This window comes from Ciconia boyciana, chromosome 2 (assembly GCF_034638445.1).
Source record: "Ciconia boyciana chromosome 2, ASM3463844v1, whole genome shotgun sequence".
Classification (NCBI taxonomy): Eukaryota; Metazoa; Chordata; class Aves; order Ciconiiformes; family Ciconiidae; genus Ciconia; species Ciconia boyciana.
In genome coordinates this window covers 31,994,102-32,015,623 of record NC_132935.1, presented here as the reverse complement: position 1 = coordinate 32,015,623, position 21,522 = coordinate 31,994,102, and positions in this window count along the sequence as shown.

Below are 21,522 nucleotides of genomic sequence, written 5' to 3'. Positions count from 1 at the left end.
TCAGATTCTAGCGTGCCCACCGTTGTCGTGACCTGAATGGTCTCTCGGGCTGCCTGACCTCAGCAGTGGGAAACTGATGGCCCTGTCTTCTGGCAGAAGTCAAGTACCTCCCTAATGCTTTGGGCAGGGCTTTCCTTTGTTGCTGGATATGCTTCAGCCCTGAATAGGTAATCATGTCATTTTCTAATAATTATAGCCATCCAGTGAAGTTAAGGGGAAGGGCCATTCAGTGCATTTTTATGAGTTTAAAGAAAGATAACAAATAAGTCGTATTCGATAGAAGTTCATTGAAAGATGACAGCAAGATACCTTTCAAAATTGTTTTCTAAGATACTTGTGCCCTTTTCATTAAAAAGCAAATGCAAATTTTCCTGATTTTATTTCACATCTCCTTGTTCTGAAGAGGGAGGGGCAGAAGCTTCTTTTAGCCAGCCTGGCTGGGCAATCTGGTAGAATATTAGAGAAGGTGCTTGTGTGGAAGTACAATTTCAGAAATGAAAATAATTTTGCTAAAGTCCACAGGGAATTTGAAATGTGACGCTCAAAAAGCTGCCCCCACCCCCGTTTTTTAAAGATGGTTTTCCTGTTAAGGTTCATATACTATCCTGGGAATTTAACTAGGAATTTTGTCTCTGATTCAAGAAGACAGGACCACATTCCCGGTAATTAGCTCACTAAGCTCAGCACAGGCTATTCTCATTCCTTTGTTGCACATGGCCGGTATGTTTCTATCTGCCACGGGCATTTCTGGCCTATTGTGATTTCTGCTTTGCAGATATACAAGTTGAAAAATGTAAAAGAGTGATTTATGTGCTGTTCTTCTCACCACTTTAGTGAACAGCAAAAGGTGAGCTCTTTCTTCAGTACAGTTTTTTGTTTCTCCTTAACTGTATTTATCAAGCTTGTTGCATGAAAACTGAGTTAGCAGTAGCATTTGCCATACAACACTGCTGTGTTCAGTGCAGCTGAGAATCCTGTAGTCTCCATCAACTTTGCAATGTCAGGAAGTTTACTAAAACGTCAGGAAGAGCTGAAACAGTTCTGTTAGGGGAGGTTTCCTGGACATTAGGGTAGAGGGGAGGACAAAATGTTAAAAATGAGCCTAATATGAGAACCCTCATTTTACAAATGGATAAAATAAGGCATAGAAAGATTGACTAACCATTTGATCTTTCAAGCTACTGTCCAACTTTAGCTTGTAAAAAAATAACCAGGCTCAGATGTGATACAAAGTCTACTAGACTTACAAAGTCATCTGTTGTCTGCGGAGCATGAAGCGAGAACGGTTGTTTTCCACCCTTCACCTTTTGCAGAATTCAAGAACTTCAGGAAGCTAACAGACAAGCACTGAAAAAGAGGCAAATGGCCATGATTTTCATGCGGTCACTAAAATTTGCTATATGGTGGAAACTGAGATCCCAGAATGGCGAGAAGGCCAGCTGTATAAAACAATTCAAAAAGCAGCTAGATTAATCTGGGGAGGGAAGCATCCAGACTCTTCAATTTAAGAATGTGCATGTGAGTTCCAGCTCCAGCAGTGCCTCATCCGTGGATATCTGGGGGCTGGGAGGATGGATGAGGGAAAGGACCACTTGGTACACGCCCTGCTTACTCTTGTGTGCTTTCCTCTGCATCCATAGATGGCCACTGCTGGAGATCCGGTCCTAAATACATTTTCAGTCTGATCCGGTACAGCAGTGCTCATGTTCTTATCTCTAGGTAAGCAATGCTTAAGCACAAATTTATTTTAATGCGTCTTTATCTCAAAAGCCCTGTCAAGCAATTTCTAAATGATTTGAATAATTTCTTTTCACATCCCTAGTAAGTGATGCCAGGGAGCATTTGCTGTTCAGCATTTGTGAAAGTGCTGATCTATAATCAGATAGTAATCTGTTCCTTGCTGCCTGAAAAAAAAAAAGTTGCAATAAATTCAAAGCTGTCTCATGAGGGCTACGAAGATCAAATGCTTTTTGTTTCCCCTTTTCGCCCACAATAGCCTGCTTCACAAACTCGCTGCAGTAGGCAGTGGCAGAGCAAGTGAATTCCAAATCACTCTGGGCTTTGTTTGACCTAGCAGTCAATATAAGACAGAGACACAACTGCATTATAACTTCCTTCCCACAACACAGCATTGTTTGGAAGCTGCCCAAAGAATATTACACCACCAACTACATTCTTAGCCCAGTGGGTATCGGTAGCCCAGAAAATTGGTTCCCTCCTTTGTTAGTTAGAGAACTTCCCATTTTGTTCCCAGTCCCTTAAGCTCTGTTCTCTTTCTAGTATCATCAGAGTCAGTAAAAACAGAGATATGAACACGACAAACTTGATGTCAGAGAATAAAAATGTTCTCAATAGGAACTTTATAACGTTTTTACTGACTGTTAATGAAACAGCAGCCTCTGCTTTAAATGTTATGTTTGCTTATTTATTTTTTTCTTCCTCCTTCCTTCCCCTGTGCCCATTTTTGTCCTCAAAACCAATATATTTAGTTACATTATCTTTCAAGCAGTAGGACCAATATGAGTAGACGATCACCGAAAATATGGCATCTACTGTGAGTTTATATGACAGTGACAGGTTATATGTTTTAATTAACATCATATCAGTGAAAACCATTGTTCACAGAGGCAAGAGCATTATAAACCCTTCCTGTATTCCTAAAAAAGGCAACAAGGGCACAAAGTCCAGGACATTAATTGCGTATTGAAGATTAGGCACAAGCTGAAATGCTTCACTGTTTCAGAGCTTAAAACAGCAAGATATGATATTGAATAAGGAAGATAATTTGGGATAATTAATGAAAAATTAATTGTGTAATTAATCCTGGCTACCACACAGGTTAGGTATTATAGTCCTGACACAAACGTCTCCTTATCTAAGGCCAAACAGTCTTTGGGTCTGATCCAAAGCCCACTGAGGACAGCAGGAGTCTTCCCATTGACTTCAATGGGCTTCCAACCAGGCTGTTTGCTGTTATCTATTTATAGGTAAATTTTGTTGTATTTTATTGTATTTTTACAATATCTGAACAGCTGCTAATTAACCACGTAGGGGTATAATGGGGAGCATTTACCAAGAGAGCGAAATGCCCCTGGCGCAGCTTGGGGCAGGAAGCCCATGCTAGGTGCTGATGGCAGCTTCCCTGGAGCAAGGTGCCAGGATTGCTCTGGCAGATCCACATCCCTGCAAAAGGAGGGAGGAGCAGGGTCCTGCCTTGCTAGGACAAGCCGTCAAACTGCTCAGGAAATGGCTCTTGGTCCTGGCCCCACTTACCAAGGGTTTCTATCAGGATGTCCAGCTTTCATGTCCAGCCCAGAGAGCAGTCCTGAGAGAGCAGGCGGCGGGCTCGCTGGCTTCCTTCGCTTTCCAAAGCTGTCACTTGCACCCCACCCTGTGCAAAATACAGCCTGGAAAAGGAAAGTGAGTTCATTAATATCCCAGCGTCCTTGCTTCAGGCTTCCTTGCCTTTCCCTGGCCGGGATGCCATAGCAATTGGTGGTGCTCTGGGTTTGCACTGGGCACATGGGCTAGCAATATCCTGTGAAATAGGTCTGGGCTGGCTGCAGTCTCTGGGACCCTGTGGCCACCAGGCTGGGCACAGGGAGCACAGGATGATGCTGGTCCCAGAGGTGGTCCAGCAGACGGGGGCCCAGTAGCAGGACTGGGTAGCGGTGCAAGGTGAGGTACCTCTGTGTGAAGTGCTCCCAGGCAGCTCGCAGAGAGGTGCAGAGACTTAGAGGGGAGCCCTGTGCTCTGACATGTGAAATTGTTCCATAACACTCCAGGCAAGGTTAGGATGGGAGATGACAAGTACCTTTTTCAAAATGAAACATCACTTGAGCTTAAGTAAAAACTGCAATTATCTGAGTTTCTTAACAAAGACATGGCATCTTTGGTGATCGCAGTAGTTCTGTACGAGTACAGTGCCATCAGTATCAGATTTGGAGTAATTTTGACTTATTCTGACTAGTCATCATGGAAGACCATAAATGTGTATCAGTATAAATAGAGATGAATTTATGTCCATGAATATTTATTAACCCAGGTTTAAACAGAATGGGGATTTAATAGCCAAGACCACAGATGTAAAATATTACTGTGTATCTCCTACCTGCATGCACAGCAGTTTTGCCACCTCACTTTAGGAAGGAGGAGCAGATTTACAGGTCTTTTTGGGAAGATGGTTTGGATGTTGGCATTTACCCAATGAAGCCAGTGCCACTGTCTGCTAACTCTAGCAACACTGCATTGCCCCTGCGAAGGCATAGCTTCCTTAGCTGGCATTTTTGGGTTCATTTGAGCACACAGGAGCACAGAGCTTCCTAGGGACTAGAGAAAAGGGGAGACTGTGACCTTCTGGATGTTTGAATGAGCACAAAGTGATGATTCAGGGCTCTCTAATTTTAAAAGGAGGTGTCCTGCCTGCCAGTTGCTTGGCAGCCCTGACAAAACAAAATGGTTATTTCACTTTTCCCATGTTGCCACTGGTTTATTAGCTGGAGACTTCAACTCTGAAGAGGAAATGTACTGAAACGATGCATGTGTGCACAAATTTCAGACCTGTTAGTACCACATATCTCAGATATGTTACAGTATATCTACTAACACATTTTGGAAGAGGAGATATCTGAGAGAAAGAGTGAAAAGGATCCTCTTTTGCAAAGTACTGTTTGGCCTAGAGAAAGTGTCTCCATCAGGAAAGCAGGCACGCTAACCACCTTTCTCCCATTGCCAGGTTGGTGTCACTGTTTTGGGGAAGTTCACTACAGTTTTCTCTGACCATGGTCTCATGCCCTGACACAGGCAGACCACAAAAATGGCTTTTCAAGGTCAGTCTGGTGAGACGTGGCTTAGGGCATCCATCTCAACTTCAGCCACAGGAGTATTTAGAGAAGCTGTGCTGAGCCTGTGCATGTAGCTCTCTACCTGTGGTTGTAGTTTTAATCAGCAGATCACAGCGTGTTCTTACAGCTTGAAGATCTCACTGCCCCGGATCACTTTCTTCTTCTTACAGTTTGTGAAAAGTGATGTTTGTGTTGTGCCCTCCCTTTAGATTCACAGAAAAGAGAACAACTTATCTGCTGCCAGGTGCACATTGAGCACAGTTGGAAGATGTCTGTGCCATTGCTTTTGTAGATATTGATTATAGACTGTGCCGGGAACCCAGCCAGAAAAAAACCCAATATGATCACTGAAAGCTCTATGTACTAAGCAGAGGAACTATTTCTACAAGGACATTTCTTAACTTCTGAGGGCTCGACTTGGCAGCTAGTAACATTCTTTTTAACATTTTAAAACATTGTATGGATAGCCTATACATTCCTCTCTTAATAAAGCCTATATGACTCAAGGCACAGAACGTAAGCTGTAGACTTTGCACTTCTAGCTTGCCAGCTGGAATCCAACCCAGATGACTTGTTCTCATCAGCAGCTCTTGGGAGGTCTGTGGAAGCAGAGTGAGCTGAGGGCCATTTTCTAGTTCCCATATCCCTTACTCCAGTGCCAGGCTTTGCATTATCTGCTATGTCTTTCCAGGGGTGGCCATAAGGATTAGATGTCTCATTAGGAATAGGCATAGGCATCCTAATAATATGCCAGGGATGACTTACGCTTGGAGAAAAAATATATGGGGAAATTTGTCCTACTCTGCACTTTATCTACCCTGAGTAAGTCAGGCTGTCGCACAGATGAGTAAGAATAGCAGTGGCACACAGTCAGTGTGAGTGATGACTCAGAAAGTGTTTTTTAAGCTGAAGAAAACCTCAGAGTTGTCACTGAGGATTATAGATGCATGAAGAAGGTAGCATTAAAATTTGGCCTTTTGTTTTTTGTTCTTTTAATTATTCGTCAACCCACACATTTCTTCATGCTCATCCACCACGCATTTCTTTTTAGAAGCAAGTTCATTGCCCTCCTGCCCTTGACAAATTCAATGACAAAAGACGTGGAAGAAGAAAATAAAGCTATGTATTAGGATTGGTTTTTAGGCCACTCATGTAGTTTCAAACACTTAAGAAAAGAGAAACAAAATACTAGTCCCTCTTCCCCCATCAAACTATGTTTCACATTACAAGTTTTCTGTATGCCCATATTGCAACTGGCAGGGTACAAAATGGACAGTACATCACAAGACAGCAAAAATCGTTACAAGTTCCTCATACCTTCTGAGCAGAGGCTGAAGAGCAAATGTTTTAGATGTCATTTGATTGTCAGGGTCTTGGAGTGTCCCCTTGTCTGATTACAGGCAGTAACTGTGGGATGTTGAGCTATAAACTTTCTCAGAATACTAAAAATTCTCCCATTCCTCAGCACCATGCTGGGATTTCTGTATGGTAATGAGTCTTGTCATTAGTGTAGGAAAGCACTAATTCTTAATGAATATAAGTTTCGTTAATCAGCTCCCCCCCCAAATTCAACAGAAATCTGCTGTAATACAGTTTATTGACTTCAAAGGCTTTGTAAGTCATGTTCAGTTAACTGCATCTTCCCCAAAACAGCTTTAAAATAAAATAATAAATATGATCAACAGAAGTCCCTGGCTTAGGATGCATGTGACTTTTTAACATAAACCGTAATCCTGGGCACCAAAGCATTCACATGATTATTTAATACATATTTAAAATACCAAGAAAAATACATGACTTGGTAAGATCACTGACTTACTATTTTCCCCTCTCATGTACAAATGAAAAAACAGCATTTTATACATGCAGCTGCTTTGCCTATTCTTCTGGGGCACCGTTCTCTGTTGGATAGTAAATGAATTGTATAATCTGTGATTTATTTTCTGCCAAAATGTTTTTTTCTGATTTCGCCCAACCTATCCTTCAAGCACATGTTAACCTGGAGAGTGCAAACTAGCTCAGTGCTTTCCTAGAGAACCAGCTATAAAATAATGGGTATATGTAGACAGAATATTTAATATGATGGTTTGCATTAGCACATGAATCACGTTGAGGTTTTTTTACATGCCCTGTGACCTTCTGTTCACAGACCCAAGTACTTGAAAGGGTAGCAGTGAAGATGAAGGGAGGTGCCAATGTCTCCCACACAGTGAAAGGACAGTAACACTATACACCCAGGAGGTCCTGTTGGGTGGCACCTGGCCACCGTCCATGGGGCATCCAGCCTTGCTATCTGCAGGCACCATCCCCCTGGGCACAAGATGGGAAAAGAGAATTTCACAACAAACAAAAAATCCGTAAATGCAGGAGTCATCTTGCAATACAGACCAAATTCCTATGCTGACATAGAAGGTTAATGTGGCCAAAAAAGCCTGTTCTTAGGATTAGGGTGTCGGTACCACTTCTCACCGGGGGCTGACCTGAGGAGATTTTTATCCCAGCAAGGTATTATGAGGAACAGTGATATAGCGAAGTCTATGGGATACCCAATTTTGCAAAATCTTGTCTTTCTGTGGCAAGCTACCTCAGCAGTGTTCAGTCCCAGTACCCCAGGAGAGTCGGGGAACAAGCACTATGTATGCAATCTGTTCAAAAACATGTGGGCTGACCTCATTCATGGCTTTTTTAATGTTCTGCTTCTACAGCCAAAACCTATTATTGATTTCTATGATTTAATCTAATTCTTTCCCTTCCTTTTCCAAACTGTTGAGTTTCAATGAGAGTTTGTAAATCCAAATCACATATTGCTGGACCTTTCAGATACGCTCTCAATGGATACAGTTTCAAAACGCACAAACAGTAAAGAGAGAAAAGACAATTCCCCTAGATTTGTTGTATTTGGTTGGCATATTTGATCTTTAAATACACACTGGGGATTTAGGAGCCTGCTGGACTTGGCTAGAAATAATACACAAAACATTAACTTTAAAGGTAGATACTCTGTTCTCCATTTTCATAGAGCTTCCAGTTCAGTAAGACTCATGTGTACCTTCAATGCTGTCACATGATTCTCCAGTTAAACATATAGAAAAGTATTTTTAGTCTTGCTTTTGTGTTTGTGGAGTCAGTCAGTTCTCTGCACATATTTTTTGAATTTCATTTAACCAAGTTTATTACTTTGCTCCTTTGTTCTTAAAACTGCATTTCCTGGAGTAGTGTTAACATACAAAAGCCTCAGCCTCATTAAAAAACAACAACAACAACAACAAAACAACCAGTAAACTATTATCAGAGGAAGCTTGAAAATGTGATCACTGGCAATGTGAAGATCAGAAGACAAAATGAGGGGTCCGAAGTACTGTGTTTTTGGACAATATCAGGGTTCCACGTGTTTGAGGCTAATGACAATAAAAGCACACACATCTTTAGAAAACACTGAAATGGCAAGGCCTAGTTAAGCATTTCTGAGAGATGGAATTCCTGTGCAATGGCATGCAACACGTGCTAGATCTGCACTTTAGGAAATCTCTCTTCCTCTGTGGTGGCATCATGTCTGTAGTTAACCTCTTCTGTCTCTGTATTACATAAAAAGCAGCTAGCTGTGTTAAAACATCCGGGTGGAGAACAATATTCCAGTTTCCTCTAACAACATGTTGTCTCAGAAGTCTTTTAAAATAGTTTATAAAAATTCCAGTAGACACAGCAAAACACTAAGGTGATAACTTAAGAAAATCATCAAAAGCAAACTAGGAAATGAAGCTTTTAGAAAAAAGCTAGGTATGAATGAAGACTGTCTATGCACTAGCTTTTTTTCATGTAAAGAGGAGGAAAATATTCTGTAGTTGGATAAGGTGGAGCTGTGCAGAGACTTTGTCAAGTTACCACTAGTGTTGCCTGCTATCAGTAATAACAAATGGCAGCTCCATGTCCACCAACTGATGTGTCATGCGCCTTGTCTTCATTTCTTCTACAAGTGATAGCAAATGTTTGTCAGAAACTTCATGGACAATTAACTTCTGTTACAACAGATTAAGTTTAGCCTCGCCACCTCCAAAATAGATTTTGATGGCCTCTGTCTATTGCTAATTTTGTATAAAGTATTCCTGTTTCTCCTGTGCTGAGGTTGCAGCATTCAGAGATATTTCAAAGGCAGATCACCACAGTCAAGAGACTAGTAAATAACACAGTTGGGAGATCTTTCCTGAGACTCATTGCAACAAAGCCTGGATTTTATACTAGATATGCTAGAGGAAAGGGGTGCCATACAGAGGGACCTTGACAGGCTTGAGGGGTGGGCCCATGCAAACCTCATGAGGTTCAACAAGGCCAACTGCAAGGTCCTGCACATGGGTCGGGGCAATCCCCAATATCGATACAGACTGAGGAATTAATTAATCAGCAGCCCTGCAGAGAAGGACTTGGGGATACTGGTGGATGAAATATTGGACATGAGCGGGCAATGTGCGCTTGCAGCCCAGAAAGCCAACTGTATCGTGGTCTGCATGAAAGGAAGTGTGGCCAGTAGGTCAAGGGAGGTGATTCTGCCCCTCTACTCTGCTCTCATGAGACCCCACTTGGAGTAGTGCATCCAGCTCTGGGGTCCCCAGCACAAGAAAGACATGAACCTGTCAGAGTGGGTCCTGAGGAGATCCACAAAAATGATCAGTGGGATGGAACACCTCTCCTATGAAGAAAAGCTGAGAGAGGTGGGGTTGTTTAGCTTGGAGAAGAGAAGGCTCTGGGGAAACCTTAATGCCGCCTTTCAATTCTTAAAGGGGGCTTATGAGAAAGATGGAGAGAGACTTTTTACCAGGGCCTGTAGTGACAGGACAAGGGGCAATAGTATTAAACTGAAAGAGGGTAGATTGAGATTGTACATAAGGAAGAAATTTTTTATGATGAGGGTGGTGAGACACAGAAACAGGCTGCCCAGAGAAGTTGTGGATGCCCCATCCCTGGAAGTGTTCAAGGATGGGGGTTGAGCAACTTGATCTAGTGAAAGATGTCCCTGCCCATGGCGTGGTGGTTGGACTAGATGATCTTTGAAGGTCCCTTCTAACCCAAACCTTTCTATGACTCTATGACTCTATGATTCTATGATTCTAAATATCACTCTAATCTTTGCAAGGACAAATCAATTTTTAAGAAAAACTTTAAAGTCCCTGGTTGTCCTTCATAACAGATAAATCTAATATGGCTTATATACTCTGTTATTAGCTGTTCAGCCTCACATAAGTGTCCCTACATATTAAAATATGTATTTCTGCAGTGATCTTTGCTATCAGTAGACTTAGGTGATAGTATCTTGGAACAGAAAACAGACTTTTTACAAGTGTCATTTTTATTTTCATGAAAGCATTTTGACCTTTTTAGTAGTATAGCATTTCTTTTATCCTCCTGCTGAACTGTATCTTCAAGCCTGCCATAGTCTGGAGTTTGTGGCCTCTCCAATTTAATTCAAAGCTGCCTTCTTCCAGGAAAATTTGGTAATACAGAATCACCTTCTTTGCTCTATTCCCTCCCAGGTTCATAGGGCATTATTATATATCCACGTGTATAAGCTAACCCATTAGAAAACTGACACAAAAAGCCCTGCACAAAAACAAAGGCAAATCTATATACACAGAAAGGCCATCACAGCTGTTGGATCCTATTTTTAACAGCTACCTGAGAGTAATGTTGGAAAATTCACAAAATGTTAGAATATGAAACACTGAGTCCTATCCAAGTGAAATCCTTGAAATCCTTAGCCTAAGGATTTCCTTAGCATGAGATGCCCAAACTTGTCACCTGCAGAGCCTGTGAGAGGGAAACCTGAGACAAGGAATAACCTACAGCCAGTAATGCAGTGCACAAGTACGTAAAAGGGCTTAGTTACCTCACCTGGGCAGAGAAGAGACTCTGGCATAAAACTCTAAAGTGAAGTATATTGGAAACTGTAATACCAGTGCTGAACATAAGTGGGATTTTTGTAAGAATTCTTTGTCTTTTCTTGTTCATTGAGAACATTTTGAAATGATTTTTTCTTCTGAGTGTTTTCAGTTTAAACAGTACTACTTTCTAACAAATGGGGCAATACTATTCGTCATTATTTTGCTTTTTTCTGATTGGAGAACATACAGGACAATAAGAGTATGATGTATTTCACAATTTTTTATACAGAAACTTTTAATGTTGGAGAAAACCAAGTGTTTTTATTTAGCTTTTATAAATAGCTTGTATTTCCTGGCTATAAACATTACATAGAGTTACTGTTCCACCATTCATCCATCTTGACTATCATGCTTAATATGGAAATAAATAATACATGTGTTGGATTTCATATGTTTGAACTTTCCGTTCCCTGAGGGCTGGATTTCCTGTGATTGTTTGTTACAGGTGACTATGTACACTCACTGACCATGCTGAAGACCAATGTTGTCCAAGGTGTTTTTTGGCCCAGTACCTACAGAGCCAGACTTCAGAGCACATCCTTCTGTTTGGGTTAATAGTGGAAAAACAGAAAATACTCTTTTCTTTTCATGGGAAGACTTTTATTCCTTCACTTTGAAATCAATGTCAACTTTTTTATGTGATTAAGAGCTAATTTCTTAACTAAGTGTCTTGGGAGACAGATTGTCACGCTGAGGTGAAAAAGAAAAGCAATGAGCTTTTTGCATGTTCAAGCTGCAGACAAGTCAGTGCAAGATACTCTGACCATGGGTTCTTTACAAAATGACAGATACAAAATTATTTTCCTCTCTACATCTTGACACATGGCTGCTTTCACCTGTCTGCCACAGCTACCATTCACTTGTGGTGACCACATCACTGTGTTCTAGTTTCCACGTGTATGAATGTAACTAGACTGTGCTTGGTGAGTCTTTGGTTATGAAAAATGGCACAGTAAAAAGCAGTTTGCCTTGCTGTGGATGCACAAACTCAGACCAGATCTGCTGAAGAAGACAGAACAGCAAATGCTGCGCTAATGGTGGGGAGAGGGCATGTTGTCTTTCAAATCTACAGTCTGCTTCTTTCAAAATGAGCATCACTTCCTAAGTGCTGTGATTAGCACCTACCACTAATTGCTTGTTAGATTTTTGGATATTCACCAGCTTAGATATTGTAGTTTGGTTATGCTGGCTGGGGAGTGGACACAAACCTCAATGGAAATACAATTCTGATAACATGCATGGAATCCATTTCGCAAAGAGGCGTGTGCAACCTGACCTCTGTGCAAGCATGACATTTCTCCAGCCTGTGGAAATCGTTTGTATTTACTTCAGAATGTCTCTCAGCTACAACCAGTGAATCGAAAAGGAGCAACTCAGTTTTACTTTTTTTTCTCCATTACTATTTAGCTTCCATGCAGCAGTAAATCTGAGTTCTTGGAGACGTGTGATACTCCAGGTCCTTGTTCCATAAGCTCCTTGGAGCAGAAACTGTTCTCTGTGTTAGCAGAGGCTAACACAAAGGGCGTTAGTCCTGGCTTCATTGTATTGTTGCCATCAGATTACAAATATCCAGAAGATTTGATAACAAATGCTTCTGCTTTCCTATTCCTAGCAAACAAGATAACCCTGTCAGATAAAGAATCTTTTTCAGGAATGTTCTTGTAAATTATCTTCCTGTATTTATTTCTTATTAGTGGAGGTGCTAGTCACATCCAGGAGAGCAAATTTGAATATATATAGAGAAAAAAACATCCCACTTTAATAGAGAAGAGCGTCTTTCCTATAGAAGTTGTAGACGAAGTTCTGGAAGGGATGAACAACTGTCTTACAGTCTATGGACTAATATCAAATAAATAAGAAAAAAAAAAGCAGGTTTGTTTCAATTAACATTGTAGGTTATAACAATTAACATTAAATCCTGTTGAGTCTTTTTACTTTTCCACAGACTCTTACTGACCTCACTTTTATGAGACCCTACAGGCTTTTTGTAAGACCACAGACTAGGCAGATGTCATACAGAAGCATCAGAAGGAAAGGCTAAAGATGTGTAGTGATGTACTCTTGCTACACCTTCAGATCCACCTCTTCCCTGTAAATCATTGCAGAGGAGTAAATCACAGTAATTATTGCATTTTAAGTTAATGGATTGCTTGGGTTAACTAAGGAAAGAAAAATTATCCTCTCTTCCTACTTCACATTTAGATGCTAAAGGGGATACCTCAGTTTTTCTCTTTTGGCCATGTTCTCTCTTCCTCACAGTTTGAGAGACTTCTCATAAATTTACAAGATTAAAAAACGTTATAATCTATGAATGGGTTTGTTAGCAGTAGGAGTACATCAGTCAGCGCTCTGTGTGTGTGTGTGTGTGTGTGTGATGAAAAGGATGTGTGTGGAAAGGCATGTAAATTACAAAGGATAGTGTCATCGTTTACAAGTTATTTCCTTTAACGAGTACTTCTATTCAAATCCAGATGGTGCTTGCAGAATTTTCTGCTGCCGAAAAAAAGAGTTCCTTTCCTCTTGGCTGTGGTACATCCTTGCACCACACCTGGGAGTGACGCTGGTCACATTCCCGTGGCCTGGCTTTGGATCTGAATGTTCCACCGTGTTATCATAATGTGGATGCTCAGCTCAAGTCCCTGAGGTGATGTCCCCTTTCTCTCTGGGACATAAGCAGCATGCTGTTCTTGAACTCTAACATCCTTTCTGTTTCACCCTTTCCCTATCTGCTGAAAGTACTCTCTGCAGACTTACCAAGAGAAGGGGAAGAAAAAGCAAAGACTACTCGGGAGAGTACTGAGTAATTTCCTGATTTAATAAAAAAAAATTGAGAATCCTGTTGCTATTTTGTGTTACTATTTTGTGAGTAGAAAAACTGCAGTATTTTTAGAAAGAAATGAGGAACAAGGATTCAAAGTTAGTTTTGCTTCCAGCATTTTGAGCGTTTGTCAGATTCATGAGAGTCTCCTGGGAGTCCAAACTAGGTTATGAATACAACAGCATATTGTTTCATTTAGTCAAGAAGGACCTTTTAGCCCCCCAGATTCCCACATGTTTTCCTAACACTACAATTGCAAACAAGTTGAAGCTACACTTGAGTTAGGATAGGAAACCAACTGGAAAGCAGCCATCAGTACTGCCCAACTGCTTAGTCCAAGGAGCGGGGCAGGCTGTCAAATCCATAGAAAGAGCAGGAAGCAAGGCAGCAGCGTGCATGCGGGGGCAAATGAACCGACACCACCACACTTTACAACGTATGCCTGCATGTGATCAAGACCACGCTTTCACATCCGAGTGGAAGGAAGCAGGTCACCTTCTCTGCTCATCTCGATAGATGATCTTCAGTCATGCTGACAGAGTTGATCCTGTTTAGAGAAGGTGGATTGAATTTTCCAGGTGGAAAATTTTCCATGGTGTGTCACTGGCACACAGTCAGAAATGTAGGAGGGTTTTCATTGCGTCACCAGCACACCACCACTTTCCAGCTGGGTGCTCCTTGGAAGTCTGACACCAAAGAAAGTTAATCCACAGACCTGTTAGCCAAAATAGTGGTGAGAGCTACTAAACCTTCAGCTCAGTGAGCTGTTACATCAAGTATCGGACAATAACATATATCCCTTAACAGACAGTGAAGAAAAGCAGGTACTTCTAAGCTATTATTCATCTCCTAAAGACATTTGAAATAGGTCAGTTAAATTGTTTCCTAAAGGTACTTATCATTCTCCACAGATTATATAGGAAAGTATTTCAGATGGAGATGTCTATGGTGGGTGAGGTGGAGATATCTGCACTGCATTGAGAAGAAGATCAGAGGTGAGGATTCAAAAGGAGAGCAAACCTTAATTCAGCAATTCACTTACATGGACTCAGATCAAGTAATACACATGTTAAAACTCATTGTGAAACCACGGTCTGACTGAGGAATGGAAATGGAGGGAAAGACATGGCTGAGTTACAGCAGGCAGAGCAGGGACGTCTGTTTGGGGTTGCTGAACTGAGTAGCCCCACAGAGATGAGGCTGCCTCAGCTCCATGGCCCAGGTACAGTCGGCAGCAGGGCTGAGTTTGTCTTCCCAAAAGGCGCACGTGCCCGCGCACACGCACACACATGCTATGCATACACCTACATGCATGGCCAGCCACACACACCAGCACAGACTGAAACACTCAGCATTCACACAAGCGCGGACAGGTCCTGTTCTGTTTCCCTCCCTGCTGATTGGGATGAAGGTGCATTAGTGGGAAATTAAGTTAAACCAGTCATTTAAATAGCTATGGAAAATGAGGAGTTAGGAGAAGAGGCAGAGAACAGATAGTGTAGACTGTCTGCCTGGTAAAAACAGATGGGGGGACAGGGTTTTGCGAGCAGTGTGGGTTGCCAGGAGGAACAAACTTGAGCTATAGGCAGAAAGGAGAAAGATGTGCTTTAATCCCCTTGTGTTTTGAGACCACTCATCTAAATGTTGTGTAGAGTTTTTTTGTTCGGTGGTTTTGGTTTTCTGGATTTTTTTTTGGTCAAAATAGATTGCTTTGATTCAAAGCCATTGTTTCTGCCAAAGCAGGATCCCACAGGCTGCTGGGGGAACCCCTGCCAAATCCCACCCTCCCTGGCCGTCCTGGATGAGGCATCCCAGTGGGGGCACATCCCAGACCTCTGCCCATAAGAGGTGAAGTGCTGTGGGTGCACTGGGTAAGATCTTGCACAGACGAAGCAATGTGTCTGCAACCACCACCTGTATTGGTGCACAGCACAGACAGCGTGTATTGAGCCACTCATATTTATATATATTAAAATATATATACTTTATATATTTATATATAAAATGCCTATCAACATATTGATAAACATTCTTTGAAACCACTCTGATAGTTAGCCCATTTTTGAATGGGCTAATTGCCATCTTCCATGTTAAGTGGGAGTTAAATAAAAATACCCATGCTGGGTATTTTTCAGGAATGGTTTATTCCCCCAGTGCCTGGGGATAGTCCCCCATCGGTCCATCTAGTCGCCAGCGGGCACCCAGTGTTTGACAACAGCATAGGTGACTATGAATTTGTCTGAGCAGCAAGATATAATCTTGGCCATTTTCCTTATCACCTTAACTATTTTTTAAGATATTCATTCTGATAGCACAGCCCTACATCAAAAACATAAATCATATTGACACCCCTATGCTGACCAACAAGAGCTGTCAAGGGGGGTTTCCAAGCTGGTTTCAGATGGAAAAGCTGTTGTTGATGCAGAGTTTGAGAATATCTTTAGTCCAACATGTGTCTTCAACCTATGACTGCCAATCCTCAAAGGCCTCACCAATATCACATAGGCAATCCCTGCCTTGGGAATCCAGAGCTGGTGCTATTGTATGGATTTCAGGGAAGAACTATGGCTTGCGTACAGTCAAAATTAAGTCAAAAAGCACATTCTTCAACTGTTTTCACAGGCCCCTGTGAATAATCTGAAACTTGTATCAAAGAACAATACAGCAATTCTTCGCTGATCCTAGAAAAGCTTTGGGAAGATGACACTTAATTACCATCTGGTCATTTCCCTCCATAACAGTGACAGGGTGACAAGCATAGATTTCTCAGGAGATACCGTGTCTTCTACTTTAGAAGCACTTCAGCATTTCTGAAATGACGACAGATTTAAGATTTTTTACTTATTTCAGATTTTTTTTCTCTCTCTTTCTTCTTTTTTTTCTTCTCTCAAACCGTTTAGCATCCAGATGCTTATATACCTTGAGCAAAGGAGTATCTTGTGCCAATATATTTCACAGGATCATAGAATCATAGAATAGTTTGGGTTGGAAGGGACGTTTAAAAGTCATCTAGTCCAACACCCCTTGAGTGAGAAGGCACATCTTCAACTAGACCAGGTTGCTGAGAGCCCCATCCAACCTGACCTTGAATGTTTCCAGGAATGGGGCATCTACCACCTCTCTGAGCAACCTGTTCCAGTGTTCACCACCCTCATTGTAAAAAATTTCTTCCTTCTATCTAGTCTAAATCTACCCTCTTTTAGTTTTGCATTTCAGGTGTAAGCAACTTCAGTCTCCTATTTCATATAACAGATCAGTTAGAGAATATGAGTAGTAGAAGGAAATCAGGAGTGTTGTTCATGCTCTGAGTAATATACTATTTTGCTATAGTTCTTGTTCAAATTGCCTCTTTTTCTTTATGTGTTGGGCTTTTGACCTATTAGCACACGTACTTGACTAGCTGAGGAGAGATCCACTGAATGGTGACTCTGACAGCAGGTACTGCAGAGGTGAGCTCAGTCTCAGCTGCATTGGCTCCTGGACAGTTTCAGTGGTGGAGAACAGTAGTCACAGGAGCTTGGTCCTGTGTCACTGGTTCTGACTAAAACCATGTTTATTAACAGATAATTCTGTGTGTGTGCATGTGTGTGTGTGTAGATCTACATATATTGCACATCTCACTTATCGAAGGTATTTGGTGTGTCGCCGCAGTCTTCTGTGCCCTTGGCCAGTCTCCCTTCCCTGAATCCCTTCTCCCTAGTAATTTTACACTTCCACTTAGAGCACGGTTTTTAGGTCTCATTGCTTTTCACTGAACTCTCTCCATTGTTCTATTCATTTTGCACTGCATTACTCACAACTAGGCTCGATAGCGTGCGTCCTGGAGGCTTTACTGGTGACAAGCAGGGCATGCGGATGACCCCAGCTCGCTGGCTATCCTCCTGACTGTGCATCCCAGTATGAGGTATGCCTTTTTTTGGTAATGCCACATTTGTCACTCATATTCAGTCTGTGATCCACTATGAACTCCCAGTATTTGCACTAGTTCTTGCTTGTTCCCCATCTGGTATTTGTGCTGCTGCCGATATTGTCTAGTGCATTTTTCCCTCTTAAATGTCCCCCTGGCTGTTTCAAACTATTTCCTGAGTTTGTTGAGATCATTTGAATTTGAACCCTGCCCTCCGGTATGCTTGCATTTCCTCTCATCTCTGTACAGTCTATAAATAAAATCCCGGTTATAGTGAGGAGATTGAATAGGACTGGACCAGCACAAGCCCACTTGATACATCCTTCCACTTTGACAGTGAACCATTGACAGTCCAAGCACATTTTTTGCATCAGTTTGTACCCCTTCTCTGTAGCAGCAGCTTAATCTAGCCTAAATTTATAACACGTCTGTGAACGTCTGCCTTATGGATTACTGTCAAAGCCTTACTGAAGACAACAGAGGTGACTACTACTGCTCTTCTTCCATTCACAGGACTTGTCACTCTGTGTAGAAGAAAATGAAGTTGGTTTGAAATTATTATCCAGATAGGCCTCCATCTTAAAAAAAAAGGGAGGGAATACAATCTTAAAATTATTGCTCTTCCTTGATCCAAGTTTTCCAAAGTCATTAGCTTAGACTATAATGATTGTCTTTTTATTTCACAACATGGTCTCTGCCCAGCTGGAGACAGAGCCAGTATAAACTGTGATGATGCTTCTTGATTACACCAAATTCCCCAGAAAAAGGAAGCGCCAGGGAGAGCCTTAATGTTGTTTCCTGTGCTCCTGGCTGGAGGGCTCAGATCCTATCTGGAAAATGGAGACATTTATGCACCTAACCTTTCATAATCTGGCTGCTCTATCTCTTGTTAACTTAAATGAAAACATCTGTGTTAACTGGGTAATTAGGGGCCTTGAATGTTATGTCTTAGAGAGTCAAATTGCTTTGTAGTTTTGTTTTTCCACTGTTCATAAAGAGAGGACGTTTGTGAAGGAATTAATATTCCTTTTAAAGGAATTTGCCTATACAAATTTATAAGAGTCAGTAAGCTGTAAAACTCTGAACACTGTGTGGGACAAAATACAAGAAGATGGCACAATGCTGTACAAAGCTGTAGGAGATTTCCTATACAAGGTGACTGAGGGCTCAACCTTCACTGCCTCACAGATTTTAATATCAAATGTGCAGAGCTTTCAAGTGAAACATGCATAGGTATTTTAGATTTCAGCTCTGGAAATTCGTGCTCGGATCTGAGAGATAAATTAGATTATTGTTGGCATGTATAAGTATTGTACAGTAGCTAGATACAATAAATATCTCTCCCTTCTGGTAATTATGTCTACAGATTTCCCAAAGAAACCCTAAAACTCTGTCAAACTTGATACAGGCTATGCTTTAGCTGCCATGTCCCACAGCTCCACTACAGATGTCTCCTCCTGTAGCTATAGCTGACAGTGAGAGTGCTTATAAGCTTGAAGCACAAGATCAATTCTCACAGTGTTTTTGACCCCATTGCTGGCAGAGGTGCCTCTGAGGAAGTCTCATCCACAAGGGATTGTGCCAGAAGCAGACACGTTCACTTGGAAGTAAATAGAAAACTTTTTTGCCCTCTCTTACACGTCTCAATAATAATATGATCAATATTGGTGATCACATTATAGCAAATAATATGAAAAATATTTTAAATACTTTCAATTAATACTCCACTGAGGGCCTGAAAATAGATCCAGCTGTAATCCAGTTACCCCGCCCTTCCTAATCCCTGAATCACCGTTTTCCTCCTGACTTTAGTTTTAAAAATTTTCATAACATTTGAGGAAAGTATATTTAAATACTGATTTGCTACTCAAAAGGTAAAAAAAGCACAGTGTATGAAAATACTGTATGAACGGTGTCTAACACAGCTTTCTCTCTCTGCAGGGTCTCATGGACTGCATTATTCCCAATGTCGTTGTGCCCTTTAGTACGAATAACATCATTTTCTAGTGTTTCCCATCTGCAGCAGGATGGCCAGTAGCCAATCACAACGTTTTGCATTGAAAGGGCAAGGATATGCTCTAATTGCCTCCCTAACAAAGACCTTGATTACATCTAAATTCCAGGATTTCTGAAGGTGATTTTTTCATGGCATCAGCTTATTTGTTTCTGACTGATTACCCCTTCAGCGCTGCTAACCTTTCACTCCTTTGTATCCCAGACATCAACAGAACATCTTTAATCCAAAATGAAAATTAGGGAAGGTAACAAAGTCTTACATGACACAGTTAGGTAATTTCTACACAGCACAGTGTTTATCAGCATAACAAGTTGTTTCTTTAAAAAAAAAATGTGGTAAATTGTGAGGACTTCTGAAGCGCAATTGAGCTTCATAACACAGCCTAATCCTCCTCCCCAAATCTTTGCCATTTCTAGAATTGCTCAGCCATATATTTGCTGTCTAGTGAAGCTGTCCCTATAGGTGACAAGGTTTCTGTGCGACTGAAATAGCAGCAAAGGCCATGTGCTGAGCCCCTGCATGGGAGTGAATTCGCTTTGCAAGAATACAGTTGCCCTCAAAATGAAGTTACCTGAAACAGCCAAGAAAAGTCTAAAGTTAGTACCTAAGATATCAGCAGGGACAAAGATTCCCTTGCAGGAGAGTCAGTGGCTTTGCCTCTTCTCTCTGCTCCACGCCACATGGAAAAGACCAGGGTGTGGGATACGGTATCCCAGGTTTAGCTATACATCACCAGGAGATGCTTTCTATCACAAATTGCCAAATTCTGCCCAGTCCAAGGCAACAGCTACGGTACCCAGAGTCCAGATGCAGCTTTTATTTGATACCAGTGCTCTGTGTGGGAGCACGGGGGCTGAGGCGGGCTCTTGTCATGCCAGCTTGCTTTTCCCGCCCCAGGAGACGTCAGGCAGGGCAGAAGCAGGCAATGCTGGCAGGTCTGTAGCAACCGGAGGACAAATACCCCATGCAGGTGGTTCCCACCGCCTCAGCAGATGCGGGCAAAATGAGGTGTGACAGAGCCTTACAGTACTCGCAGAAAGAGTGACTGACAGGAGAAGAGGGTGACCGTGGCCCTCTAAAATCAGCCAGGTTTTCATTACCTGGGGTGGGCACTAGATCAGGCTGATTGTTTTAAATAATGCTGTTTGTATGCCAGCATCAGGCTACCAATATTTCTAGATTAAGTGCATACACGAGCCAGGGAAATGGAAATGCACTTGTTCGTCAATGTGAAAGCACAGGTCAAGACACAAGCATTATACCTCAGTCTAGATGTTTGTTCCATAAGTACCTGGCCCATGTAAAATGTTTAGTAAAGAAGAAAAACTGATTTACGGTAAGACATAGAAAAGACCTTGAGATTTCACAATTCATATTCCCCCTAAATTCTCCTGGAGACTCCAAGGTTTGCTTTATGGAGACCAGTATCCCAAAGCACTCCATTTCTGTGCTGATTTGTACCACCTGCCTTATTGTTTTTGCCTTCAACACTATCAGTTCTGTTGCACTTTTCCTGTTTTGGAAAGGCTCCAGGTCTCATGACATTTTTAAGTAAGCTTTGTAGAGACTGAAAGTGCCAAATACTAGGCTCCTAATAGCATATCTGCATTTAGTTAGGAATTTAAAAACTCAAAGCTACCATTATTTTAACCTCAAATCTCTGGAAAAATCAATGCAATTAAAAGTTCCATATGCATAAGAGGAGAGAGATGGGTTATGTCACAGAAGAGGGGAAGATAGTAAATAAATAAATGAGGACTAGGTGAGCAGTCCTTTGTTTTTTCTTTTGTTACTGTTTCCAGACCTGGAAAAACCACAGTTTGTACCAAAGTGAATGTTTATTTCCTTTTCTCAGGGAAACCAAAAGCTGAAAACTGATTTTTTTTTTTTGAGATTAAAATTTTCCACTTAACTTCCTCAGAGAAGCATTTACAGGTTGCAGCAGGAAAAGCAAAGGAAATACAGAGCTTGTTTGCAGCAGTAACTACTCCCTTGCCTGTGGC